Source organism: Ovis aries, chromosome 12 (assembly GCF_016772045.2).
Source record: "Ovis aries strain OAR_USU_Benz2616 breed Rambouillet chromosome 12, ARS-UI_Ramb_v3.0, whole genome shotgun sequence".
Lineage (NCBI taxonomy): Eukaryota > Metazoa > Chordata > Mammalia > Artiodactyla > Bovidae > Ovis > Ovis aries.
Window position 1 is genome coordinate 79,466,193 of NC_056065.1, and position 26,793 is coordinate 79,492,985.

Consider the following 26,793-nt stretch of genomic DNA (forward strand, 5'->3'; position numbering starts at 1 on the left):
CGGCTGCCAGGCCTGCGCCCCACCCGGAGGGCTGTGGATGCGGCGCGTCCCCAGGTGCGGCTCTCCAGCAGCCCCGCGTGGAGCGTGGAGGCAGACGCTTGCTGGCACGGGGGGACGGGGGGGGTCTGCCGTGGCTGCAGGCCTCGCACTTGGCACACGAGCCGCTGCTCTGGGAGAGGCCCGGGGTGAGCAGGCGCTGGTTCCCGCGTCGGCGCCTGCCGAGAGCGGGCACAGAGCGGATGCTCTCTGGGCCCCCGTCATGGCCCAGACGCCCTTCCAAGTGTCTGCCTGTCTTTCTTATACACTCTTCACAGTGATTGGGTGAGGTGCAAACTGTTTGTGCCCCCATTTGACAGAAGAGGCACAGAGGGGCAGAGCCACGATCCTCTCCCAGGTGTCTGGTTTCAGAGCCTGTGTCTCAACCCCAGAGTCTGCCGGCCGTGAGGGTCCCATCCTTCCAAGTCTGTGGCCCGAGTGCTGCTCAGGTTGTCCGGTGAAGCCCAGGGGGGCGGGGGAGAGGGTAGGGGAAGGGGAGGAGAGAATGGGGGTGGGGGATGCGGGAGGGGAGGGGAAGGGGTGGGCCGCCAGTGGCACCAGTGGTGGTCACGGAGCTACTGCGGGGTTTCGACGCTCTTTGGGCGGAAGCCCAGTTGCTGCGTCCCTGGAAGAAGAGCTGAGAGTCACCGCTCTGTCTGCACAACTCTGACGTGGGGTGGGGACCTGGCCTGGTGGGAGAGCCAGAGCAGCCTCTGGAAGGGGCTCCCCTCCGTCCCCCTCCCTGGGCAGCCGCTGGACCAACCTGGGGAGCTGGCCAGGCTGCCTCTGGGGCAGCTGGGGCGCCAGGTGGAGGGCTGGGGCCGGGCTGCCCATTTCCCGGCAGCGGCCTTTGAAGGCCCAGGTCAGACCGAAAGGAGGGCGCGGGACAGCGGCAGGGAGCCTACCCAGAGAGACCAGTAAGCCCCCCGGGCCCTTCTTGACGGCTGCCCTTCACCCCCCCCCCCGAGCCCTCAGCAGTGGCTTCAGCTCAGGTTGGGGGCAGCTCGGGGGTCTCCGTGGAGGAAGCACAGGGGACCCCCTCCTGGGCTGTGGGCGTGGACTAAGCCAGACGTGGCTCTTGGGGAGATGCTTTGCTGGCATCCGAGGCTGACGCGGGGTAGAGCCAGGAGCCGGAGGGGCCAGGCCTCGGCAGGGAGGGAAGGGGGGCTGCAGCCGCTGTCTATCCATCCTGGAAGCCGGGGACAGACGTTAGGGCTCAGGAGCTGCTGGGTGAAAGGGGGCGGGGGGCGAGGAGGGGGGCTCCTGGGGAGAAGGGAGGGCGAGGAGGCTCCATCCTTCGCCCCTCCCTTTCCAGCAGGAGCTGACCGTGTGCTCCAGGCATGGCGCTGGTCCCTTTAGTCCCTGCAGCGGCTCCGATTTGGAGCTGGAATTGGAGTCCCTCTGTGGCAGGTGCGAAGCCAAGGCTGAGGGCTCGCCCAAGGTCACAGTGTACGCTGGGAGCAGCGGGACTCCAGGAGCCTCTGAGCCACGGAGATTCTGAGGTGGTGCGGTGCTCCCTTCGGGAGCCCGTGGTCTGGGGAGGGGGCGATGAGAACCAGGAATGACCGGCAGCCAGTGCTCAGAGGACACGGACAGGCACAGGGAGGTGGCGGGTGTCAGGGGCGGGCGGCGGGGGCAGAGGCTCTGTGCGGCAGAATGAGCGCCGCCCTCAGTGCAGCTGGAGCACGGGGTGGGGACAGAGCCGCCGCGGCTGCAGGACCACGTCCAGTGAGGGGGTGCCTCGGGGGCGGCAGGGTCGGAGGGGCTCGGAGGGCAGTAAGGAGCCCCTGGGACAGGCGTCGCCACAGGTGTGCCCCCAGCCCACGTGGACTAGGGGGCTGGCATCCGGGTCACGGGACCCAGCTCCACACCGCACTGCACCCCCCCACGCCCGGGAGGCAAGCTTCCTGGGGCCGACAGGGTGAAGGCTGCCCCGCCCACCTTGCTGCCTCTTGGGACTGTTTCCAGGCTCAAGTGAAGCCAAGGCTGGAAGCTGTCCTGACCACCCTCCCCCGGGAGGGTCCTCTGGCGTGAGAGGTTTTCTAAGCTCCTCTTCGCTAGGGGCCACAGCGTTCCTACCAGCCTGGGGCCGCGTCCCCTATCTGTACAGAAGCCCATCCCAGAGAGGAAAGGCACGCTGGAGGGAGCTCTGCCCTCAAAGGAGCGGACAGCCCTCCATAAATGCTTTGTTTTCTGTAATTAGGCCATTTCACCCCTCCTTGGACCACTTTACTAGAGGCAGCTTTGAGTGACGCTCAGGGGATCTTTTGTTCCGTTTTACCAGAAGGAGCCACGAGGGCCATTTCCAAGCAGCATCAAAGTTCCAAGCAGAGTGGCATCCCCGGACCCTGGGCATCAGGAAATACCAAGCACCTAACCCGGGTCCAGCCTGTGGGACTTTCAGCTCCTTCCCTCCTCCTGGAGAAGACACTTTGTGGGCTTTCAGGGGATTCTCTCTCTCCAGGGAGGGATGGAAGAGCGACCTCCGGGGTCAGGTCCCCTCAGTGTGGTGACCAGCAACCCCGGGCGGGGCTTGATGCAGGAGGAAACCTCCCCTCCTGCCCAGCAGCTCACCTTGAGCCCCTGACCCGCGGAAGGCACGTGAAGGGTCTGCAGAACTGACCAGCGGGTCTCCGCGCCGCGTCCCCTTACCCGGCTTCCAGCCCGCATGCCCCCAGCCGCGAGTGCCTGCTGCCGATGGAGCCTGGAAACCCCGAGTCAGCGTTTTCCGCAGACCCGGCCGGTGCCCAGCGCGAGCGCGGTGCCGCCGCCGCAGTGCGGTGGCCGCTGGGGCGATGTGGCTGGCGGGCTGGGGACGCAGGGAAGAGGGGACACAGAGGGCTTGCAGGGCTGGGGGTCCCCAGGGTTCCTCGGCTCTGACGCTGCAGAGGTGAGGCGCCGCGGGGAGCCTGGCTAAGTTCTCTCCCAACACACCGGGTTTGGGGGTGTCACTTCCAGGGTGAAACCCCAAACTTGATTCCGGATTCTGAGTCTCCAGGCCGGGAGCAAGCAGAGGAGGGAGCTCCTGAGAGCGGAGCGGAGGGGCGGGGGCGAGGCCGGGCGCGCCGACACAAGCCAAGTTCCCCGCGGCTGAGCGGGTCCGGAGGTCCGGACACTGGGTGCCGAGGCCGGAGGAGGGGCTCAGTGGTTCCTCGTCCCCGCTGCCCCTCCGGCCGCAGTGCTGGGGTGGGCGGGCCCAGGCCCGGCCTCCCCGAGAGGCCCCGCGGAGGTGCCCTCTGAGAGCGGGGTCCGGGTCCTGCGCCCTCCGCACAGGGCCCCCTCCGCCCGCGTCGTCCCCCACCGCGGCGCGGGAAGAGCCTGGGCTCCGGGCTGCGGGCGCACGGGCCCCGCCTCCCCCAGCCTTTGTCTCCGCCGCTCCTCTTCGCCTCCCTTTTCTCTTCCCGACCAGGAAAGCCTTCATCCGTGTCCCCGGAGCAAATCCGCTCCCTCCCGCCCGCGAGCCGGTCCCGAGCGCGGGGAGGCGCCCGCCCGCCCGCCGCCCCCGCAGCCAATCCCCGCGCGCGAGAGGCTCGGAGAGCCCGCGGGCGGCGGGGCGCGCGGCCGGCCTCGCCCGCCGCAAACTTCGCCCCCTCCCCGGGCCCGGGTGCGGCGGGCCGTTGGGCGGGGGTCGCGCTGGGAGGCCGGGCCCGCGCCGCGTGCGGACGGCCGAGAGCGGCCTCGGGATTGGCGGGCGGCGGGCGCGGGGCAGGTGTTACTACTGCGGCGCGAGGGAGCGGGCGGAGCCGCGGCGGCCGGGCGCCGGGACTCGCCGAGAGGGGCCTGCGCTCCGGGCGCGCGGCGTCCTGCCCACCGCCCTCGCCGCGAGCTCGGGTCGTCACGCCGAGCCGTCTCCGGGTAAGAGCGGTGCGCGGGCGGCCGGGCCGGGGACGCAGGCGGCGTCCGCCTGGGACGCTCGGACTCTGGGCGGTGGGGGACTGCCCTCCGGGAGTCCGCGCGCTCCGGGAGCACCCTGAAGGTTCCCGGGGAGAGTCCGAAATTATCCCGGGAGCCCCGCGGCGGGGAGTGGCTGCGGGCGCGGGATCCCGCCGGGCACCTGGCGGAGCGCGCTTCCTTTCTGTGCCTCTCGCCCGGCCGCCGCCATCCGGGTCTGGGATGGGCGGCGGCGTCTTCCGCCCCTTCCTCTCCCAGAAACTTTTTCTACTCCAGCCAGCGCGCGGCCAGTACGTGGGGAAGCGAGGGCCCGGGATCCCGGCGAGCGGCGTAGCTTGGAGAGACCGGGGTGGGGTAGGGGGCCCGTAGGCGCGCAGACTGCTCATTTTTCTGCGTGACCTTGGCCGAGCGGCCGCACCTCTCCGAGCCTTTAGGTGATGCGATGCCCCTGTGGGGAGTGGGGGCCTGGGGGGGGGCAGGGCGGTGGGCGAGCAAGCCCACGGGCGCACCTGCTGGCTGGGCCGCCTAGCAGGGCGCCGCCTCCGTTCCCGCCTCTGCAGGAGCTCCGCGCGGCGGTCCTGGGAGGCGGGTGGAGGCGGGTGGCGGTGTGGAGCTGAGCTCCTGGCGTGCCAGACTGAGTCGGAAAGCTTCCATGCCAACCCCGCCTGTGACCTTGGACAGCTCTCTTACCCTGCCGGGCCTCAGTATCTTCATCTGGAAAATGGGGCTTTGGAGTTTATGGTGACTGAATCTCTCCTGGTCCTGCTGGCCTGCCTGCAGGTGGGGTGCGCTGAGGGCATGGGGGCCACCCCTGGGTGACCTAGCCTCAGGGGAGAACTGCAGCGCCCTCCCCTGCAAGGCAGCGCGCCTGAGACTGTTTCCAGCACCACACAGCCTCCTTGCAGGGGCAGAGCCTTCCCCAGAAGGGTTCCCAGTGTGCCATAGGAGGCCTGGGGGTTCAGGGGGGGTCACGGGCCTCCCAAGGTCACGCTGTGTCTAATTGATGAGGATGACTTGAAAGGCTGCACTGCGATAGCTCTGGACACGGGAGCTTAACCCGAGCCTGCCTGGGGTGCTCCAGCTCTCTTCCAGCTGAGATGAGCGGTGGCTTCTCAGTGGGCCTCAGGGTGCTGTGGGGAGGCTCCCGCTTTAAGATAGGAGGCTTGAGTCTAATCCTAGGTGCTGCTTCTCGTGACCTTGTGTGACCTTGGGCAAGCCCCTTTCTTGCTTTCCTTGACTGTACATGGCAGGGGTCCAACCAGATGACTTCCTGGGACTCCTGCCATCCTGTGGCTGCAGTTCCAGACAGAGTCTGATCAGAGTGGGCTTGGCTGGGCGGTGGGGCCCGTGGCCCTGGAATTCCCAGCACACGTCTGTCTGCAGAGTGGAGACCCTTGAGGCAGATACTGGGTGTGAGTGGGCCACGGGCAGGCATCCCTGGGGGACCCGAGCTTACCAGTTAGTGGCTGTGTGACCTTGAGCATGGTGCTCCACATCCTTGAGCTTCAGTTAGTTGTCAGGATGAAGTGATAACAGCTGTGGTGCTTCAGTTGCCGTGAGGCGTGAACAAGGGACATGTGTGCGATGCTCCGTCCAGTGCTGAGTCCTGAGTGGCTGCCGCCCGCGAGAGCGATAAGGACCTGCAGGGGGCGGGGGGACCTGCCATGCGATCTCCCAGCAGCTTCAGGGCGGCCCTGCAGAAGGGGGCAGCGGCTCTGCCTCCTCCCCTGTCTGTGTGTCTTTCTGTGCCTCTTTCTTGGATCATTAGAGAGGTTCTGCGGCTAAAAATTCACGGGCAAGAAAGTTGCTGCTTGACTTTAATCTCACTCCTTTTTCCCGCTGGTTCCCCCCCCCCCACTTCCCATCCCTTCTGAGGTTACAAGATGGGTTCAGTCCATCCGCTCCAGAACCTTCCAGGAAAGAGCCAACAGGGGCTAAGAGAGGGTGAGGCTGGCCCCCCAGAGGGAGCAGCCGGAGCACGTCTGCACCCAGGGCAGCGGCGGGAGGACCCCAGGATCCTGGGCTGCCAGTGTGGACTGCGGGCTGCTCTAGGCTGAGGAGTGGTGTTGCCCCAGGCTCACTGTGTGACTGTGGGCAAGGTGCACTCAACTGCAAGGGACAAGGTTGGTTTGAAGGGCCCCTTGGTCTGCTTTTGCCAAGGTTGGGGGTGGGGTCCCACGGGCCGTGCCTCTCAGCCCCCTCCACTGGGGTCCTGTGACAGCCTGGGGCGGTGGTGACATCTTGGCGGGAACGCCGATGCTTAAAAGCAGACAGATCCAGGCTCCCATCTTGACCTTTTCCTTCTAGCTGTGTGAACTGGGGAAAGTACTTGACCTCTGAGACTCCGTTCTGTCGTCTGTGGACTGGGAACACTGTTGCCTACTTGCCAGGGAATGGTTCATGCACACTCCTGGGCGTGGGCAGTTCTCAGTGTGAATAGGTGCACTGCGTGCTGCCCGGGGAGTGGCCTTTTGAGGTTCTGTGTCGTCACGGGGGATGCAGGCTAAGGCAGAGCGAGGACACAGCCCCCTGCCCCGCCACCGTCACCAGGCGTGGGGGCTGCAGGCTGGGGTGAGTCTGCAGAGAGGAGTCTGGGCCAGCAGAGGTCCCCAGTACCCAGGGACAAGCAGAGCCCGGCGGCCCCCAACTAAGGCTAGTCTGAGGAAGGGCTTTAGAGAAGGGTTTGGGGGAAAAGGCCTCACCGTCCCTGGGCTGTGTTGAGTGAGCCGCAGCCTAGGGCGCTGGGGGCGCCTCGGGCATCATCCGTTCAGCGTTTGGTTTTGCTGACGGGGTAGCAGGGCTGAGAGAGGGGGCGTGCCTCGTCCGGGATCACACAGCACGTGGGCATCGGAGACGGGGTTGCACCTGCCCGGTGGGCCCTCAGGCCAGCCGCCTCTCCACTCTCCCGATAGGAACCGAGCGGGTATTTTCTGTCTCTTCTAAAGTCAGAGTACACGGTAAAGGGGCTTTGATGGCAGCAGAAAGGAGGAGAGGTCCTCAAGTGCAGCGTCCCCAGGTTGAACGCTGAGGCCCGAGAGGCCTGGAGGGTCGGCCATGGTGCCGGAGCCGGAGATGCGTGCTCCTGCCCACGCTCTGCCAGCGGCGCCAGCCGCTGCCTGCTTCTCTGGGGCCCGATAGGCTGCCTGGCAACAGGACAGCAAAATGCGAAAACAAACCCAGGGGCTCGGGGGAGGCCCAGAGGCCAGAGGGCAGAAAGAGGGGCTCGGGGGAGGCCCAGAGGCCAGAGGGCAGAAAGAGTGGCTCACAGAGCAGCCCTCCCCTCCTGGTTCGCCTCTTGGCCCATCTCCACAGGCCCGCTTGGGCCGCTCCTGACGGTGAGCACACCGCGGCCTCCCAACCTCCCTGCTGTGGCCTCAGACTCTGCCGGGCAGGTCTGGGGTGGGGGCGCGGGGAGGGCTTCTGGAAACGGGGGCGGCGGGCCCGGGCCTCGGGGGCAGCCCTCGGTCCTGAGCCGGCCAGTGGGCGAGGCGCGCTGAAGTGCCCTTTGTGTCTGGACCCGCGCCCCCACCCTGACCCCCAGGTACCTCCCTGGCTGAGGGGACCCCTGCAGAAAGGCCCTGGAGCGGCTGGCCCTGTGCAGGGCTCGGGCCCGCTCCCTCGTCTGCGCCCGAGCTCAGGGACGACGTGGAGACAGTCCTCATCAGGTCGAGACAGGCTGCACGGCCTCTCTGCCTGCCCTTGTTTCATCTCCTCATTGTTCTCTGCGTCCTGTTCACTTGTCCTGTGTCCTGAAGCTGGAGGAGGGCTGGGGCGAGGGCGGCCAGAGCCCCCTGCCTTCCTGGACTGACGGGGACTGGCCTTCAGCCGCTGTTGTGGTCTCTGTTGCTGGTAGAACCGCGTCTTCGCAGGTTCACGAGGGGGGCTTCAGGAAGCAGGGCGCTCCTGCCCCCACCCCCGGGCCGCGCTGTAGCAGGAGGGGCTTGGGGGCACGGGGGGGGCTCCCTGCTGTGTGGCGACTCTGCCAGGTGGGAGACGTGGGTGGAGCCCGAGCCCCTGCCTCTTGTGGGAGGGCCTGGCTGTGCCACCTGCCGCAGAGAGCAGAGAGCCAGGCTGACCTCCTACTGTGGGGCCGGCCATGTGCCGTTGGACCTGGGTCAGCGGTGGAGAGACCGAGGGAGGGCCCACACCCCAAACCTCCAGGCAGCCTGCCGCCTGCTCTGAGTGGCTGCCTGGCGGGGACGGTGAGGGGCCTTCAGCCTGCTCTCCACTCTGGGCCCGACGGCCGGAAGCCGCTTGCATACCATCCCCCAGGCCCCAGCACATGGCCTTGGGCGAGAGCGCAGCCCAGAGTGGACTCTGCTCCTTCCTGGGCCCCGACCCGTCCGGGTGGGGTCTGGGGGCTCTGGGCCTGGCGCCTCACAGGTGCTCAGCTTTGCCACCCCGGTGCCAGGCGCCTGTGTCCAGACCCTGCCTCCTGCAGGGCTGTGGCTAATTTACTGAAACGCTTGGGAGAGCACGTGAAGCAACTGATGAAAAATCAATCCCCCAAACACACAAGCAGCTCACGCAGCTCAACACCAGGTAAGCAGCCCAACCAAAACGCGAGCAAGAGAGCACAGACATCGCTCTACAGAAGGCGTCAGTTCAGCCCAGTCGCTCAGGCGTGCCCGACTCTGTGTGACCCCATGGACTGCAGCACGCCAGGCCTCCCTGCCCCTCATCAACTCCCAGAGCTTGCTCAAACTCACGTCTATCCAGTCGCTGATGGCATCCAGCCATCTCATCCTCTGTCGTCCCCTTCTCCTCCTGCCTTCAACCTTTGGGCCTCTGCCCAGCGGTTTTGAGCAGGAGCCCAGTCCGCCTGCTGCAGCGCCCCTGGAGCCTGCTGCGTTCCCTCCGCCCCCGCTTCCTAAAGGTGTCGGCCGGGGCTGGAATGTAGGGTCCCGGGCAGGTGCCTGTCCCCTGTGACCTTGTCTGTGGCCTCAGATCCCACAGGAAGCTGGAGGAGCATTGAGAGGTGGGAGCACTTCCTGAGGGCTCAGTGGGGAGGTGAGAGGAGGCTTTTCCCTGGATGTTTGGGCTTCAGGCTGGATTCAGGAAAAGCTTCAGGAAGAACCTTGGACGTGGAATTCTGTAACTCAGAGTCCCGAGTCGGACCCTGCAGCCGGCTGCGGGCCGTTGCAGGGGCTCCCTGGCCCCATCTCCCTGCTCCCAAAACTGTGATCAAAGCCTTTCCCTTGGAGGTTTACAGGGTTTTACTTTTTTTTTTTTTTGGCCATGCCACGCAGCATCCGGGAACTTAGTTTAACCCTGATCAGGGATTGAACTCGTACCCCCTGCAGGGGAAGCTCAGAGTCTTAACCGCTGGACCACCAGGGAAGACCCCGGGTGTTTCACTTGTAAAACCCCTGACTGAGGTGCCACTCGCGCGCCGCACAGCGCGGCCACCTGAGTGCACAGCCGGGGAGTTTCAGCAGAGTTTTGCAGCCAGTACCGCCAGCTAACTTCAGAGCTTGGTCACCCAGAAAGAAAGCTGTTTGCGCCAGTGGCCACCGTGTCCTCCTTCCCCCCGGCTCCATCCAGGGGACCGTCTATCTTCCGTCTCTGTCCATCTGTCCCTCTGGACGTTTCACATGAGAGAATCATCCATCTGTCTTGTCTCTGTCCGTCTGTCCCTCTGGGCGTCTCACATGAGAGAGTCACCTGCCTGGTGGGCTTCTGCTTTCAAGGTCAGTCCGCACGCCACAAGTCCGGCCTTTGTTCCTCTGAGCTGCTGAGCGATGTCCTGCGGCAGGGATAAACCACAGTGTATCTATCCACCTGTCGATGGCGTCTCGGTCGGTGTTGGACGATGTGAATGCCAGAGCTGTGAACGTTTGAGGGCAGGTTCTGCAGGACGCCTGACTTTACTTCTCTCGGGCACGCGCCTAGGAGTGGGCCTGCTGGGGCAAATGGTATACAGTCACTCTCTCTGTGTCTGGGAGTTCTCCGTGTCTGAGGATTCAACCAGCTGTAGGGTGAAAATATTTGAAAAAAATTCTGAACAGTTCCACTGAGCAAAATTTGAATTTTCCACCTACCAACGACTATTTATATAGTGTTTATATCGTATTTACAACTAGTCACACAGTGTTTACATTGTGTGAGGTGTTCTCAGCAATCTACAGGTGACTTAGAGTGTCCAGGAGGGAGGTGTGCCGCGTGTATATGAGAGACTTGAGCATCCATGGGTTTGGTGTCTGAGGCGTCCTGGCACAGTGCCCATGGAGGCTGAGGACAATGGTTCTTATTTTTCACTTATTTTTGAAGTCGGTGGTGACCCAGGCCTGTTCTGAGCATTGCATGTGGATAACTGTCAGTTAGCACAATTCTCTGTGCAGAAGGTACTGTCATTATTCACTTTCTAGAATAAGAAACCTGGGGGTCAGGTTCCCAGGACCCTCGCCTGGAGACTGGGACTTAAACCTGACACATGGCTGAGTGCCATGCTCTGGGGGTGCTCCCCGCCACCGCTGGGTGCTCCCCACCACTTCTGGGTGCTCTCTGACACTGCTGGGTGCTCCTTGCCACCACTGAGTGCTCCCCGCCACGGCTGAGTGCTCCCTGCCACCGCTGAGTGCTCCCCACCACTTTTGAGTGCTCCCTGCTACTGCTGAGTGTTCTCCATCACCACTGAGTGCTCCCTGCCACTGCTGCAGGCTTCCCACCAGTGCTGGGTGATCCCCGTCACTGCTGACTGCTCCTGGGCAGCGCTGGGTGCTCCCTGTCACCGCTGGGTGCTCCCTTCCACCGCTGGGTGCTCCCCATCACTGTTGGGTGCTCCTGTTACTGCTGCATGCTCCCCACCAGTGCTGGGTGCTCCCTGCCACCACTGAGTGCTCCCCGCCACCGCTGTGTGTTCCCCACCACCACTGTGTGCTCCCCGCCACCACTGTGTGCTCCCTGCCACTGCTGTGTGCTCCCCGCCACCGCTGGGTGCTCCCTGCTACCACTGAGTGTTCCCCATTGCCGCTGAGTGCTCCCTCACTGCTGAGTGCTCCCTGTTACTGCTGCATGCTCCCCACCAGTGCTGGGTGATCCTCGTCACCGCTGAGTGCTCCTGCCACTGCTGGGTGCTCCCTTCCACTGCTGTGTGCTGCCCGCCACCACTGAGTGCTCCCCACCAGTGCTGGGTGTTCCCCATCACTGCTGAGTGCTCCCTGCCACTGCTGGGTGTTCCCCATCACCGCTGAGTGCTCCCCACCACTGCTGAGTGCTCCCCATCACTGCTGGCTGCTCCCCGCCACTGCTGGCCCTCCTGGGGAGGTGACCAGACCCCCACACCCTCTGTCCCATGTGGGACTTAGGGACTCCTGTGCCCCCCAATGTGGAAAGCCTCCCACGTTGCTCTTAAGAGGAGACAGGGAAGACCCCGGCTCTGGAGCGGGGTGTCCGGACTCCACCTCTGTCTGCCCTCCTGACTTGGGGAGAGGCCCCTTCCCTCCGCCTGGCTCTCTCCTCCATGAGGCTCTGCACTGCCTCACGGCAGCGGGTGACACCCAGGCCCCCACAGAGTTCCGCCCTCTCGGAGTGCCAACTGACCAGGCGGGCGGGAGGAGGGCACCCGCCGCAGACCCTGCATCCATCACCCCTGCTGTGGGCTGGGGACCCCTGGGCCCAAGCCAGGACAGAGCCCGTCGCCGCGTGGCTCGTGCCTCCGGAGCCCTGCTCTGGAGTCCCGCACCAGCCAGCTTCTGACGCTCGGCCCTCCTCCGCGGTCTGGGGCCTTCATGGGAAAGTGCTGAGCACACAGGAGGTGCCCGGTGTGTGTTTAGCCCACTCTGAACCTCCAGCCAGCCTGGTGCCAGCAGCGAGGCGGCACGGCCCCCGCGCACCTTCCCCCTGCACGTCCAGCCCTGCGACCTCTCCCAGGCCCTCCACTCCGCCCTCCCCGCCTCCTGGAACCTTCCATCTGCGCTCTTCCTGACACTCAGGCCCTGTGTCCATTCGGTCCAGTCGCTCAGTCGTGTCCAGCTCTTTGCGACCCCATGGACTGCAGCACGCCAGGCCTCCCTGTCCATCACCAACTCCCAGAGCTTGCTCAAACTCATGTCCATTGAGTGGTGATGCCATCCAGCCATCTCATCCTCTGTCGTCCCCTTCTCTTCTTGCCTTCGATATTTCCCAGCATCAGAGTCTTTTCCAAGAGTCAGCTCTTTGCATCAGATGGCCAAAGTATTGGGAGTTTCAGCTTCAGCATCAGTCTTTCCAGTGAATATTCAGGACCGATTTCCTTTAGGATGGACTGGTTGGATCTCCTTACTGACAAAATGTGGTCCACTGGAGAAGGGAATGGCAAACCACTTCAGTCTTCTTGCCTAGAGAACCGCCCCCATGAACAGCATGAAAAGGCCCTGTGTCGCAGAGCCTCTAACCTGCGGAGGGTCAGCAGTGCCTCTGCTGGGGAGAAGGAGGTCCAGGGTGGGACGTGCCTTCTGTGAGCTGGCGGCTGGCCCCGGAGGACATGAGTGAAGGCCATCTCATCCCACACACCCAGGTAAAGCGTGACCCAAGTCTGTGACCTCGGCGTTTCCAAAGTCAAAGACAGAGGAGACGCTGGGGCATGGTGCCCCAGGACGGCACATCTGGTGCTGGGGGTGCCCACCTACACCTTGGTCGGTCATTGCAGCGAGGTTCTCAGACAGCAAGGGGTTGGTCGGCAGTGACTGCAGGGGCCTCCCTGGAGGTCCAGCGGTCAGGGACCCGCCTTCCAGCGCAGGGATGTGGGCTCGATCCCTGGTCAGGAGACCAGGAGTCCGCGTAAGCAGTGTGCCTGTGTGTGCTGCCGTGTCTGACTCTGTGGGACCCCATAGCCTGCAGCCCGCCAGGCTCCTCTGTCCGTGGGATTTCCCGAGCAAGAACACTGGAGTGGGCTGCCGTTTCCTTCTCCAGGGCGTCATTCCGACCCAGGGACTGAACTGCGTCCCCTGCGTTCCCCGCACTGGCAGGCAGAGTCTTTAACAACGCACTACCTGGGAAGCTCTAGGATCCCACGTGCCGTGGGGCGACTAAGCCTGCACTCCAGAGTCTCTGCCCCAAAGAGAAGCCGATGTGTCGCAACCAAGACTCCACGCGCCGAGGACCTAGCGCAGCGCAAAAAAAAAAAAAAAAAAAAAATTGTAGTAAAAAAATAATACTGGTTTTAAACAACGTGACTGCAGGCACACTGCGGTAGAGACAGGCACAGAGAGTCTTCAGTCTGTGCATCTGAAAGTTATGTCGCGCCAGGCTGCAGTCTCATAAGTGTGCAATAGCGTCATCTCCGTGAAAACAATTTGCGTGTTTTCATTACAAAACGGGCTTCCCTCATAGCTCGGTTGGTAAAGAATCCGCCTGCAATGCAGGAGACCCCGGTTTGATTCCTGGGTTGGAAAGATCCCCTGGAGCAGGGAAAGGCTACCCGCTCCAGTATTCTGGTCTGGAGAATTCCATGGGCTGTATGGTCCATGGGGTCGCAGAGTTAGACACGACTGAGTGACTTTCACTTCACTTCATCACAAAACACTTTTTTGCTAAAAAATGCCAAAGCAGCTGCAATAGTAATATCGAAGATCACTGCTCGCAAATCACCACGGCAAATCCAGGAATAGTGAACGTTTGGAATGTTGTGAGAATTCCCAGAATGTGACAGACACGGAGTGAGCAGAGGGTTTTGGGAAACGGTGCTGACGGGCTTGCTCGACAGGGCTGCCCGTGACCTTCCGTTTGGGAAGCGCACGATGCCTGCGAGGCAAGGCCGAGTGAGGTTGCCTGTGTCTCCTCCCACGTTTAGGAAGAGATGGGTTCCTTCCATGATTGTCAGAGGCATTTACAGGTAGGGACCTAAGTCCAGGTTTGCTTGTGTTTGGGAAATAAGCTGCGTTTTCTTTTGCTTCCGTGGCTTACGCGGCTTTGTCTGCTCAGGGAGGTTTGCAAGCTTGATCTCTATTCTGTGTTTAGTTCTAGCACCCCCCAGGCTGTCTGTGAGGTAGTGATGTTGTAAAGAGCACCACTGAGCTCCCCCAGACCTGGGTGGTGGGCGCCCCCTGAAGACAGGCTGCCTGGGGAATCAGCCCCTGGGCAGCCCAGCGGGGGTGCAGATGTCGGGGGTTTAGAGGTCGTTGGAAAGGGGGCCTTGGAGGTCATCCAGGCCAGTGCTGGGTCCCCTCCGTGTCCTGCCAGCAGTGGTCTGTCCTCAGCTTGAATTCCCCTGGTGACAGGGCACTTATCCCCTCATAGAACCGCCGTCTGTCAGGGCTTCATCAAATGCTGAGATGCCCTCACTCTGGGCCTGCATCTGTGCTCCCGCAGCACGAGGTGGGGGCCCGCCCGGGGACGGTCCGGCTGCCTGTGTCCAGGCCCCTGTGCCCCTGGGGTCGGGGGAGAAGCAGGGGCGGCCGCCGGGCAGCGCCTGGGCCGGGAGGCGCGGGGTCTCCCCGACAGGGACCCTGCTTACGCGCCTGGCCACCACGAGGAGCAAGACGCTGTTGGCGGGGAGTTAGGCGCCTGGAGTGCATGACAGAAGCGCACAGACAGGAGGCGGCGGGCGCCGGCCCGCCACCACCTCCGGGCCGCAAGTCTGACGGTGCCTCGCTGGGGGCTCAGCCAGGGCTCGGGTTCCACGCTGTCAGCCCTGCCCTGCCGAGCGCGCCGCCTCCTGCCCCGACCCTGCGACCTGGGGCGTGTCTCTGCCTCCTGCCTGCCCTCGTGTGGGTGTGCCACGGGTGGACCTTGGAGGGGGTGTGCTGGCCGAACTCTGGGGGAAGCAGAGTCCCGAGCCACCATGGAGGGGATGGTGCTCTGCTGGGCAGGGTGCTCCCGAGAGCGTGAGCCTGGAGACTCCACATCCTGGCCCAGGAGGCTCCGAGGGGCGCGTCCCTGGGCGGCGGCCTGCTGTGCCGCTCCCGGGGGCCGGCTGTCCCCCCATCTCGGGCGGTGGCCGTGAGCCCTCCCATCTTGTTTTGTGGTCCTCACAGGCCGCTCACTCCTGCCAGGGGCGGAGTTTCTTGCCTGAGACTGGTCGGTGTCTTCCGAGGCCTTCCGTGATCCCTGGCTCAGGGCGCCTCTGCCAGGAAGCCCCCCGCTGGTGCAGCCGGTCCTGAAGCCTGTCCCCGCAGTCCCTCAGCCAGAGCTGCAGAGACCGCGGAGCCGGGGTGGACCCACCCAGACTGAGCGCTGTCCTCGAGATGGAGGGCAGTGTGCCTCGTGTGGAGCCCGCAAGGCCTCCCTCTCTGTGCCCCACGTGTGCCCATCCCCATGCCGCCTCCACGCGGTGACCCTCCACGTGCTGCTCTGCCCGCCAGAGCCGGCTTCCTGCCCCCGTGGCTGTGCTCCCAGCGACCCCAGGGCTCAGCCGCTGCGCCCCTGCCGCTGAGCCAGACGCCTGTCCACAGCTGCTGGCACTGCCAGCTGGCGGGTCGCTGGCACAGCGGGGGTTCAGCTGGGACGTCTGAGCGGCCCGGCCTCACTGAGTGCAGCCCTGTCGCTGGGGGGAACGGGGGGCCCGGGGACGGGGGGACGGGGGCCTGGGGATGGGGGGACGGGGAGCCTGGGGACGGGGGCCTGGGGACGGAGGATGGGACGGGGGCCTTGGGATGGGGGGACGGGGGACGGGGAGCCTGGGGACGGGGGGACGGGGGCCTGGGGACGGGGGATGGGGAGCCTGGGGACGGGGGGACGGGGAGCCTGGGGACGGGGGGACGGGGGCCGGGGGACGGGGGCCTTGGGATGGGGGGCGAGGGCCTGGGGACGGGGGGAGTGGGTGAGAGAGAGGGTCGAGGTCAGAGGCGCCAGGGCCACTTCTCAAGGCTGGACGGGGCGGAGGCCGCGCCCTCAGTCATCAGGGAGACAGTCCTCACACACGTGTGACACACTACACACACACACACACTGCATACGCATCACAGACACAACACACCTCACGCACACCACACACACCTCACGCACACACCACACACACACTCACTCCATACACACCTCACACACACACTCACTGCGTACGCACCACACACACCATGCACCTCACACACACACCTCACAGATGAACCTCACACACCACGCGCCCCGCACAGGGCACAGACACTCAGCACACGAGTCACTGTTGCTCAGTCACAAGTCGTGTCCGACTCTTTGCGACCCCGTGGACCGCAGCACGCCAGGCCTCCCTGTCCTTCACTGTCTCCTGGAGCTTGCCCAAGTTCATGTCCATCGAGTCAGTGATGCCGTCCAACCATCTCATCCTCTGTCATCCGCTTCTGCGCCTACCTTCAATCCTTCCAGCATGAGGGTTTTTTCAAATGAGTCAGCTCTTTGCATGAGGTGGCCAAAGTATTGGAGTTTCAGCTTCAGCATCAGTCCTTCCAATGAACACCCAGGACTGATCTCCTTTAGGATGGACTGGTTGGACCTCCTTGCAGCCCAAGGGACTCTCAAGAGTCTTCTCCAACACCACAGTTCAAAAGCATCGATTCTTCGGTGCTCAGCCATGTTTATGGTCTGACTCTGGTCCTCCCTAACGACTTATAAAACTTGCCCTTCCTAGGGTCCTGTTGCTGTTTTAACTAATGACCTCACTTTTTCTTTTCAATAAGCATCCTCATGCTGTTCCTCACTGCCTCTTGCTGTATCTCCCGCTTACACTGAGACGCTTGCCCCGACTCAGTCCCGCCAGTGGTCCTAGCTGGTGTCCTGAGGTCTCGCTGATAAGGCCCTGCTCCTCTCCTGAGACTCTGACACCCTCGCTTACTTTAGGCCCTTATGCTGTTCCTAATAGCTTGAGGTGTTTCTCACCTGAGCCCTGATCTTGTCTGTATTTAAAGCCCTGACTGTGTCTTTTTCTCTGACTGTCCCTGAATGTTGGCCTCAACTCTTTTTCACTGTGTCCTCCACTTGTTTCCCCCTGGGGCCCTGATCGGGTCCCTGACCGAGTCCCCTGCCCTCTCTCAGTCCTCGATGGTGTCTGTGAGGCCCTGACACTGTTCACCTGATGACCTCGCTTTCCCGCTAACACCCTGACGCTGCCCCTAACTAAGATGCTGATGCTGTCTTGCCCCAAACCCCAGGATATCCCTGTCTAAGGCCTCTGTGCCAAGTCACGTCAGCCGTGTCCGACTCTTTGCAGCCCCACAGACTGTGGCTGTCCAGGCTCCTCTGTCCACGGGATTCTCCAGGCAAGAATACTGGAGTGGGCTGCCACGCCCTCCTCCACCTAAGGCCTCTACTGTCGTCCTGTTTCACGGCTGCGGTCGCCATCCGCGCTGAGTTCAGAGTCTAAGAAGAGAATCTGTCACAGCTTCCACCATTTCCCCTTCTGTTTGCCATGAAGTGATGGGACTGGATGCCACGATCTCAGTTTTTCAATACTGCGTTTTAAGCTGGCTTTTCACTCTCCTCTCTCACCCTCACCAAGAGGTTCTTCAGTTCTGCCCACTTTCTGCCATCAGCGTGGCGTCATCTGCATGTCTGAGGCTGTTGGCATTTCTCCTGGCAACCGTGATTCCATAACCAAGACTGGGATCAGCTTGCATTTTGCATGAGGTGCTCTGTGTGTAAGTTAGATAAACAGGGTGACAATAAACAGCCCAGCCGTGTTTCTTTCTCAATCCTAAACCAATCAGCCATTCAGGGTTCTAACTGTTGCTTCTTGACCCTCATACAAGTTTCTCAGGAGACAGTTAAGATGGCTTGGTCTTCCTATCTCTCTAAGATTTTTCCACAGTTTGTTGTGATCCACACAGTCAAAGGCTTTAGCGTAGTTGATGAAACAGAGGCAGATGTTTTTCTGGAATTCCCTTGCTTTCTCTGTGTCCAGTGAATGTTGGCAATTTGATCTCTGGTTCCTCTGCCTTTTTAAAACGCAGCTTATACATCTGGATGTTCTCGGTTCATGTAATGCTGAAGCCTAACTTGGAGGATCTTAAGCACAACCTCACTAGCATGGGAGATGAGTGCAGTTGTCTGGTGGTTTGAACATCCTTCGTACTGCCCTACTTGGGAATTGCGATGAAAATTGACTTTTTCCAGTCCAGTGGCCACTGCTGGGCTTTCCAGATGTGCTGACGTGTGGAGTGCCGCGTTTTAACAGCATCACCTTTCAGGATTTTGAATAGCTTTGCTGGAATCCATCGCCTCCGCTAGCTGTGTTGGCCCCAGTGCTTCCGAAGGCCCACCTGGCTCCACACTCCGGGGTGTCTGGCTCTGAGTGGGAGGCCGCGCCGCTGTGGCTGTCTGGGTCGCCGAGGCCATTTTTGTGCAGCTCTTTGTCGTCGTCTTTCTGTCTCTTCTTGACCTCGTCTCCTACCAGGTCCTTACTCTTTCTGTCCTTACTGTGCCAACTTTGGATGGATTGTTCCTGTGATATTTCCAGCTTTCTTGAAGAGGTCTCTAGTCTTACCCTTTCTGCTGTTTCCCTCTGTTTCTTTGCTGTTCGTTGAGGAAGGTCTTCCTGTCTCTCCTTGCTGTTCTCTGGATCTCTAGTCGGGTGTACTTGCCCTTTCTCCCATGCCTTTCGCTTCTCTTCTTCCCTCCCCTGTTTGTAGAGCCTCCTCGGACAGCCCTTCGCCTCCGTTCATCTCTTTTCCTTTGGGCTTGGTTTGTTGTCTCCTGCTGAGTGTACGGGCCTCCGTCCATGCTCCTCCAGACGCTCTGCTTACTAGATCGAATCCCTTGGGTACTTGTCCCCTCCCCTGTATATTCATAGGGGATTTGACTTAAGTCATACCTGATTGGCCTAGTGGTTTTCTCCGCTTTCTTTAGTTTAAGCCTGAATTTTGCTATGAGGAACTGATTATCTGAGCCACAGTCAGCTCCCTGTCTCATTTTTGTCGACTGTATAGAGCGTCTCCATCTTTGACTACAAAGAGTAGAATCAGTCTGATTTTAGTCTTGACTGTTTGGTGGTGTCCGTATGTAAAGTTGTCCCTTGTGTTGCTGAATAAGGATGTCTGTTGTGACCAGTGCATTCTCTCAGCAGAATTCTGTTAGCCTTTGCCTTTGCCCTGCTTCATTCTGTACTCCAAGGCCAAACTCTGTTACTCCAGGTTGCTCTTTGCATTCCAGTCCCCAGTAATGACAAGGACTTCTTTTTTGGGTGTTCTAGAACGTCTTGTAAGGTCCTTCATAGAACAGCTCAACTTCAGCTTCTTCAGCATTACTGGTTGGGGCATAGACTTGGATTACTGTGATACTGAATGGTTTGCCTTGGAAACAAACAGAGATCATTCTGTCGTTTTTGAGATTGCCTCCAAGGACTGCATTTCGGACTCTTCTGTTGACTGTGATGGCTACTCCAGTTCTTCTAAGGGGTTCCTGCCCGCAGTAGTAGATGTGGTGGTCATCTGAGCTAATTCACCCACCCCAGTGCATCTTAGTTCGCTGATTCCTGGAATGTCTGTGCTCATTCTTCCTTCTCCTGGTTGACCATGTCCAATCTGCCTTGCTTCACGCACCGGACATTCCAGGTTCCTGTCCTTAGAGCATCGGGCTTTCCTCACAGACGCGCCCACACTGAGCATTGTTCCCACCCGGCCCGGCCGCCCCCTTCTTCCTGGGGCCGCAGCGGTCGTCTCTGCCCTTCCCCACTGGCATGCTGGACACCTTCCAACCTGGGCGCCCGTCTCTTGGTGGCCTGTCTTTTTACCTTTTCATGCTGCTCATGGGCTTCTCGGGGCATGAGAATGCTGGAGTGGTTTGCGTTCCCTCCTCCAGCGAGGCCCGCTTCGTCAGGACTCTCCACTATGACCCGTCCGTCTCGGGTGGATGCGGCTCCTGGCTTCACTGAGCTATGCAGACGCCTTCGCCACAGCAAGGCTGTGACCCAGGAAGGACCAATCACATGCACACCTCACAGGTCACACGCACACCACACACACCTCTTACACACCTTACACACACCCCACCTCACACACCACACGCACACCACGCGCCCCTCGCCTACTTACCATGCGCCCCTCACATACTTACCAAGCACCCCTCATGTACTTACCACGCGCCCCCCGCATACATACCACACGCCACGCGCCCCTCACATACTTAGCATGCGCCCCTCACATACTTAGCATGCGCCCCTCACATACATACCATGCGCCCCTCACATACATACCACGCGCCCCTCACACACATACCACGCGCCCCTCGGACACTTCACACACTCCGCTCATGTCTTCACGTTAAAAAGCGTTGGCTTCTGGCTCACTGCCTTCACACTGTCTGAGAAGCCACACACGCACGTGTGTGAGGGGAGCACGCCCCCCCGCCCTCCCCGGCCAAGCTGCCTCCAGCTGCGCTGTGGGGTCCCCCAGGAGGCAGGCCGGGGGCGACGCAGCAGGACCCCACCCGGCTCCCATGCCGTCTCCCAAGGCCATAGCTCCCTCAGGGGCCGTGTGTAGCAGAGCTCGTGTGTCAGAAGAACACATCTGTCTTTAGTGGTTTTCGGGTGAGTGTGGCATCGTGTGTCGGGGTGGGCCCCGAGTGCAGGGCGGGTTTGTGTCCTGAGTCGTCACTGCTCGGGTGGGGGGGCTGCCCCTCCTGCTGGCACCTGCGCCCCCGACCCTGGGGGGGCCTCACCCAGCCCCGCTCCACTTTCCTCTCCGCCACCTGCCCCCGGCCACCTGTGGTCCCCCAGTGTCCATGGGCCCCACTCAGTCACCCTTCGGGGTCCCCCTCCCCCACCTGCTCCCTCAGACCCTTAGCTCATGAGGGCACCTGTGGGCTTGGGAGACGGCGTGGGAGCAGGGTGGGGTCAGGCTGTGTCCTGCTGGGGCCCGACGGGGTGACCCCCGGCCTGCCTGCTTGGTGGACCCCACGGCGCAGCTGGAGGCAGCTTGGCCAGGTGGGTGGGGGGGTTATGCCCCCTTTACCCACGTGCGTGTGTGGCTTCTCAGACACAGGCTCTGGGTGGTGGTCTGCAGGGTTCCCCAGGCTCCTGGTGTCCAGAGTTCTCTTCTCCGCTTTGTGAACCCTACACCCAGGATCTCGGTCTAGGGATTGAGCTCTCTCCTCTGACCACCCTCACTTCCGGGCGAGTGGGTGGAGGCTTGGGATTTGCTGATCTCAGCCTGGACCCAGGGAAGGCAATGGTGGGTGGGTGTAGCAGGAAAGTTTGAAGTGAGATTCTGGGCAGGACTTCCTAAGGCTGGGGCCCTGGGGCGGGCAGGCTCTGCTTCTCCATGCGGGTGGCAGCCTGGCTCCAGGCACAGGTGTCCACGGCCGACCCAGGCAGGCACTTGAGGAGCTCAGAGAAATGGCCAATTTTAAGAAAATTAACTGTTTTAAACTTTAGCTTCTACCTCCCAGGACTAAATGTCAGACCAGAGCGTGGGTCCAAAAAAATAGAGACAAATTTATCCTTAAGTATTGCTCTTCTTTGATCGTGAGTTTGAGCAAACTCCAGGAGATAGTGGAGGACAGGGAAGCCTGGCGTGCCGCAGTCCACGGGGCCGCAGAGAGTGGGGCACGGCTGAGCAAGCAGTTGATCTTCTTAGCTACCGGGCACCTTGCTGGTCAACCTGTTTCACCTCATTACCGTGGTGTCTGCAGACACAGCGCCATCAAAGTCAGCTCCCCGTTGTCCCGTGCGAGTCGAGACTGGGCCTGCGGTGACTGCACCGTCCTGGTCGTGCCTGGTTGGCTGGGGGGCGCCTGGGGGTTGTGGACACCCGTGCCCCCAGCAGGGTTGGGGGTGGATCGTCTTGTCTCCCTCATGGGGTCAGGTTCTGTTCTGGAAGGAGCCTCCCCTGGGAGTGCACGGAAGCTGCAGGAGGGCCTGCTGTGTCTTTGGGCGGAGGAGCTGCAGGCGGGCCCCCTCGTGGGGGTTGGGGGAGGCGTTGCTGGGCAGCTCCCTCTCGTCCAGATCCAGGGCCCTCAGAGGTCTGGTTGAGATCCTCCTTGGGGGAGGTTCTGTGGGGGACCGGGGCCCTTCACGGGACCAGCTCCCAGTAGAGATGCAGGGTCTGGGGGCCTGGGAGGGCCGGTCATGGAGCTGAGTGGCCGCCCTGCAGAGACAGACCGGACAGCCCAGGCTCATTCCTGCAGGGTCGGGGGTGTGGGCAGGTTGAGGCCCAGCCTCTCCCGGCCTGGGGGGCAGAGACCACTGCTGTCTGGGTAGAGCCTCCTCGGCCGGCGGGGGTGGGGTACTCCCCTCTCCCAGGAGGACGAGGGGGACTGGCCAGCGGCAGAGCCTCGGGGCTCGTTTTCCTTCCAGCACCCGCCTTGGGCCTGAGCCTCCCGTTCCAGGGCTTCGTTCTGTGCACTAGCCTTGACCACCGCCCTGGGGAGAGGGGCCTCCCTCTTGCCCACCGAGTGGACGGGAGGGGGCTGTGGCCACTGGCCGTGTCTTCCCCAGCCCGGCCCGGCCCCCTGCCCGTGTGCCTGCTCCCTGCGGAGGCACTGTTTCCTTCTTCCCCTGTCAGGCTCGGGAGATCCATCTTCTGAACACTGCGGCCGCCCAGGACCACGGCCAGAGCCCCGGGGAGCGGCCGCGCTTCCCCTCCGTGCTCGGCGGGCTGTGTGCCCTCGGGCAGACTCCGCCTCCTCTCTGGGCCCTTCCCTGCAGGGGTCCTGAGAACTGGTGCTGCACCTCTCTTCTTTGCTTCCTTAGCTTCTGTGGGGTAAGAGGGGGTGTGACCCGCCTGTAAGGCCTGTTGGGATGGGGGCGTGAAGCCTCGGTTTTTGCTGGAGAAATGGCTGGTGATGCTAGGAACATTGCCCCCGGGCAGGGGGCGTCTAGCCCTGTCTTCCTGCTTCTGCCGGGGCACCCTCTGCCCTGGAGTGCTGAAGGCGCTGTGTGCACAGGCCCGGCTGCCGCCCCCCTTTGTGCTCTGAACTTGACTCTGCAGGAGACACGGGGGTGGGGTGGGGTGCTGACAACTCAGACGAGGGCGGCCTCCGGAGCTTAGCAGGGCCGGCGGCGTCCATCCCGGCGTTGGCTCCAGGCCCAGGGGGCCACATGGCAGAGCGGGCCCCCCGCCCCGGGTCTGGCTGTCGGGCGGCCTGGCCCCGCTGCCCTCTGAGTGCCCCTCGCCCCCGTCTGGACAGGCTCCGCAGGCCAATTACCCCCATCATAGGGTGGGCGCTCCTGGGCCCAGCGCGGGGGCCTGTGGCTGACGGCTGAGTGCCCATCTGTTCTCCCCTCGTCCCGCACGTGCCCGTCTGCGGGTGGGGTGACCCCGCCAGGGTGGGGTTTCCCCGCCTGGGGGTCTTTCCCCGAGGATCAGAGATGGAGAGTCCCAGGCTCAGGGGGCCGCTACCCACCCCTGCCGCAGTGTGAAGGCCGCCAGGACAGGCAGAGCACCGCCCTGCCCCGGTGACCGTGGGCCGTGCTGGGGCTGGTGAGGCTGCGGCGAGGGGCGGGCAGGCTGGGGGCCTGAAGGCCATGCCCGGGGCGGCTCTGCTCCTCGGGATGGGCTGCGTCTGAAGGTGGCATGGCCAGACTTACATTCTGGAAGGTTGCCTTGGGGGCAGGTGCGCAGCAGGGCTGGGTTGGGGAGGTCACGGTGGGACGCGGATGGCATTTTGGGAGCTCTGAGGCCTTCCTGTCTCAGCCCGGGGAGAGATGAGAAGTGGTTTATTAGAATAGGATGCTTGTGAGGCTGACAAGCAGACAGGCGCGAGGGTGCTGTGCCCCCAAGAACTTAGGGGGCCGGTTTTATAATCGGAGGAAAAGTGGGGAGGGGTGAAGACCACCTCCCTCCTCATCCTGGAGTAGCCATCAAGCCTCCAGTGTCAGCTCCTGCTCCAAGTCGGGCAAGGGTGCTTTCTCGTCCCTCACGGTCACGCCGGGGCAGGCGCGGTGGAGACGCTGGCTCAGGTTCGGTGCCGTGAGCTCCTTTCTGTAGCTGCTGCTGCTGTTGGGCCTCCACTGCGGCTGGAGGCTCGTTGCTGAGTCGCCTGGACCCCCCTCTGCCTGCGGCCCGCACGGCTACTCCGTTCCGCGTGGGCTTCTCCTGGCTCAGCGTGTGGCCTTAGTTGCCTGCAGGATCTTAGTTCCCCGCCCAGAGATTGAACCCGCATCCCCTGCACTGGAAGGTGGATTCTTAACCAGCAGGCCCCCAGGAAAGTCCCCTAAACTGTTGTCACGTGAGCAGAGAGCACGTCTTCAGTTCAGTCGCTCAGTTGTATCCGACTCTTTGTGACCCCATGGACTGCAGCATGCCAGGCCTCCTTGTCCATCACCAACTCCTGGAGTCCACCCAAACTCATGTCCATTGAATCAGTGATGCCGTCCAGCCATCTCATCCTCTGTCGTCCTCTTCTCCTCCCACCTTCAATCTTTCCCAGCATCAGGGTCTTTTCCAATGAGTCAGTTCTTTGCATCAGGTGGCCAAAGTATTGGAGTTTCAGCTTCAGTATCAGTCCTTCCAATGAATATTCAGGGCTGATCTCCTTTAGGATGGACTGGTTTGATCTTCTTGCAGTCCAAGGGACTCTGAAGAGTCTTTTCCAACATCACAGTTCAAAAACATCAGTTCTTCGGTGCTCAGCTTTCTTTATAGTCCAACTCTCGAAACCATACATGACTATTGGAAAAACCATAGCTTTGACTAGATGGACCTTTGTTGGCAAATTAATGTCTCTGCTTTTTAACATGCTGTCTAGGTTGCTCGTAATTTTTCTTTCAAGGAGCAAGCATCTTTTAATTTCATGGCTGCAGTCACCATCTGCAGTGAATTTGGAGCCCCAAAATAAAGTCTGTCACTGTTTCCATTGTTTCCCCATCAATTTCCCATGAAGTGATAGGACATGTTGAGCTTTAAGCCAACTTTTTCACTCTCCTCTTTCACTTTCATCAAGAGTCTCTTTAGCTCCTCTTCACTTTCTGCCATAAGGGTGGTGTCATCTGCATATCTGAGGTTATTGATATTTCTCCTGGCAGTCTTGATTCCAGCTTGTGCGTCATCCAGCCCAGCCTTTCTCATGATGTACTCTGCATATAAGTTAAATAAGAGGGGTGACAATATAAAGCCTTGATGTACTCCTTTTCCTATTTGGAACCAGTCTGTTGTTCCATGTCCAGTTCTAACTGTTGCTTCCTGACTTGCATACAGGTTTCTCAAGAGGCAGGTCAGGTGGTCTGGTATTCCCATCTCTTGAAGAGTTTTTCAGTTTGTTGTGATCCACACAGTCAAAGGCTTCAGCATAGCTGATAAAGCAGGTGTTTTTCTGGAAATCTCTTGCTTTTTCAATGATCCAGTGGGTGTTGGCAATTTGATCTCCGGTTCCTCTGCCTTTTCTAAATCCATCTTGAACATCTGGAAATTCATGGTTCACATACTGTTGAAGCCTGACTTGGAGAATTTTGAGCATTACTTTGCTAGCGTGGGAGATAAGTGCAATTGTGCGGTAGTTTGAGCATTCTTTGGCATTGCCTTTCTTTGGGGTTGGAATGAAAACTGACCTTTTCCAGTCCTGTGGCCACTGCTGAGTTTTCCAAATGTGCTGGCATATTGCGTGCAGCACTTTCACAGCATCAACTGTTAGCGTGGGCTGGAGGTCATGAATCTCCGCGCTCACTGGGAGGGGGGGTGGTTTACTGTTCGGGGCGCGTCTTCTCCTGTTGCATGGTTTTGTTGCTGATCGAGTCAGCTTGGTTTAATCATGAAGCAAGCCTGCTCTCCCGAGTGATCACTACCTTACAGGGATCTCTCATATCTTTTCCTAGTTACAGCTCCCTGGTGGAATCGACTACTTAATCGCCCGCTTTGTCTCTTCACCCGGTCCCTGTCGGCAGGTCACTGAGGCCTGGGAGAGACGGGGCTTGAGGGGAACAGAGGAGTCAGTGTCGCAGCCAAGTCCAGGGCACGGCGGGCAGGGGCCGTCGCGGGGCGTCCCGCCTGATGGGCACACGTGCCCTCGCGGCTCGGTGGCCTCTCTTCACAGCTTGTGAAGGTGGGCAGGGTCCAGGGGGTCAGAGGGGGGCTGGGGGGAGAGTGAGAGAGAGAGCGGGGCCTGGGCTGGCCTGGGCGGGCGGCTGTTCCAGGTCTCCCAAGAGGAGCAAGGAGGCGGCAGGCGACCCCAGTGTGGACGGGGGCTGCGGGAGGCGCGAGGGCTGAGCGCTGGGCTGGGAAGCCCTGTGCAGACTGCTTGCCGGGGTGGCGGTGCGGCTGGGGCCAGCTGCGGGACGATTTCCGAGAACCCGGCAGCCTGGAGGCGGGCAGTGGGGGTCAGGCCCCCCTCAGGCGCCTGGGTCCTGTGGAGGAGGGCTCAGCGAGGGCCTGTGGGGGCTCCACCCGTGCCCTGCCCGCCCTCATGCCGCGCATTGGGGTCACACATGAACTGGGGTCTCCCCGCTCCGGGCAGGGCCAGTGCTTTGCTGGTTGAGTCTCACAACGAGACAGAGGAAGGGGAGTACAGGGCCCTGGAGGGGTTTGCTGGCACGATGGGCCTTGGTGGGACGTGAGCCCAGGGGCCAAGAAGCTAAGGAGATTTCAGGGGGGCTCCCCCGGTGCCACTAGTGTCAGGAACCTGCCTGTCGGTGCAGGAGACGTAAGAGACCTGGGTCGGAGAGCCCCCGGAGGAGGCCGCGGCAACCCACCCCAGGATCCTTGCCCAGAGCGTCCTGTGGACAGAGGAGCCCGAGGGGCCACAGGCCCTGGGGCATGAAGAGTCGGACGCGGCTGAGCGCCTGAGCTCGCGTGTCCAGGCCGAGGGGCGGAGCTTGCCGGCGGCTTGTGGCCGCTGTGGCGGGACTGGCGGTGGAGGCAGAGGCGACGGGAACGGCTTGCGGGCAGCCGCTGGGCCCAGGCCGGCCGGGCTGTGGTTCTGAGCGTGGACGGCCGCGCCGGGGCTTCACCCGGCTGCCGTGCGGGCGTCAGGACGAGTGGAGGGCCCTGGCCGCCTCCAGGAGACGGCAGTCGTGGGGCGGGCTGGGCTGGGGGCGTGGGGAGCGGAGGG

The 26,793-nt window shown here is 61.8% G+C and overlaps 1 protein-coding gene across 2 annotated transcripts in view; it reads left to right on the forward strand.

The window, feature by feature from the left end:
• The window catches only part of SYT2 (synaptotagmin 2), an 85,895-nt gene that overhangs the window by 31,589 nt on the left and 27,513 nt on the right, over window positions 1-26,793 (forward strand). Inside the window, exon 1 of one of the 2 annotated variants that reach the window (XM_042229493.2) lies at window positions 3,748-3,891. The exons of the other annotated variant lie outside the window; for it this stretch is intronic. The gene's annotated coding sequence lies outside the window, so the exon portion shown is untranslated. Of the gene's footprint in view, window positions 1-3,747; window positions 3,892-26,793 lie in introns of those variants that run through there. 2 annotated transcript variants of the gene reach the window in all.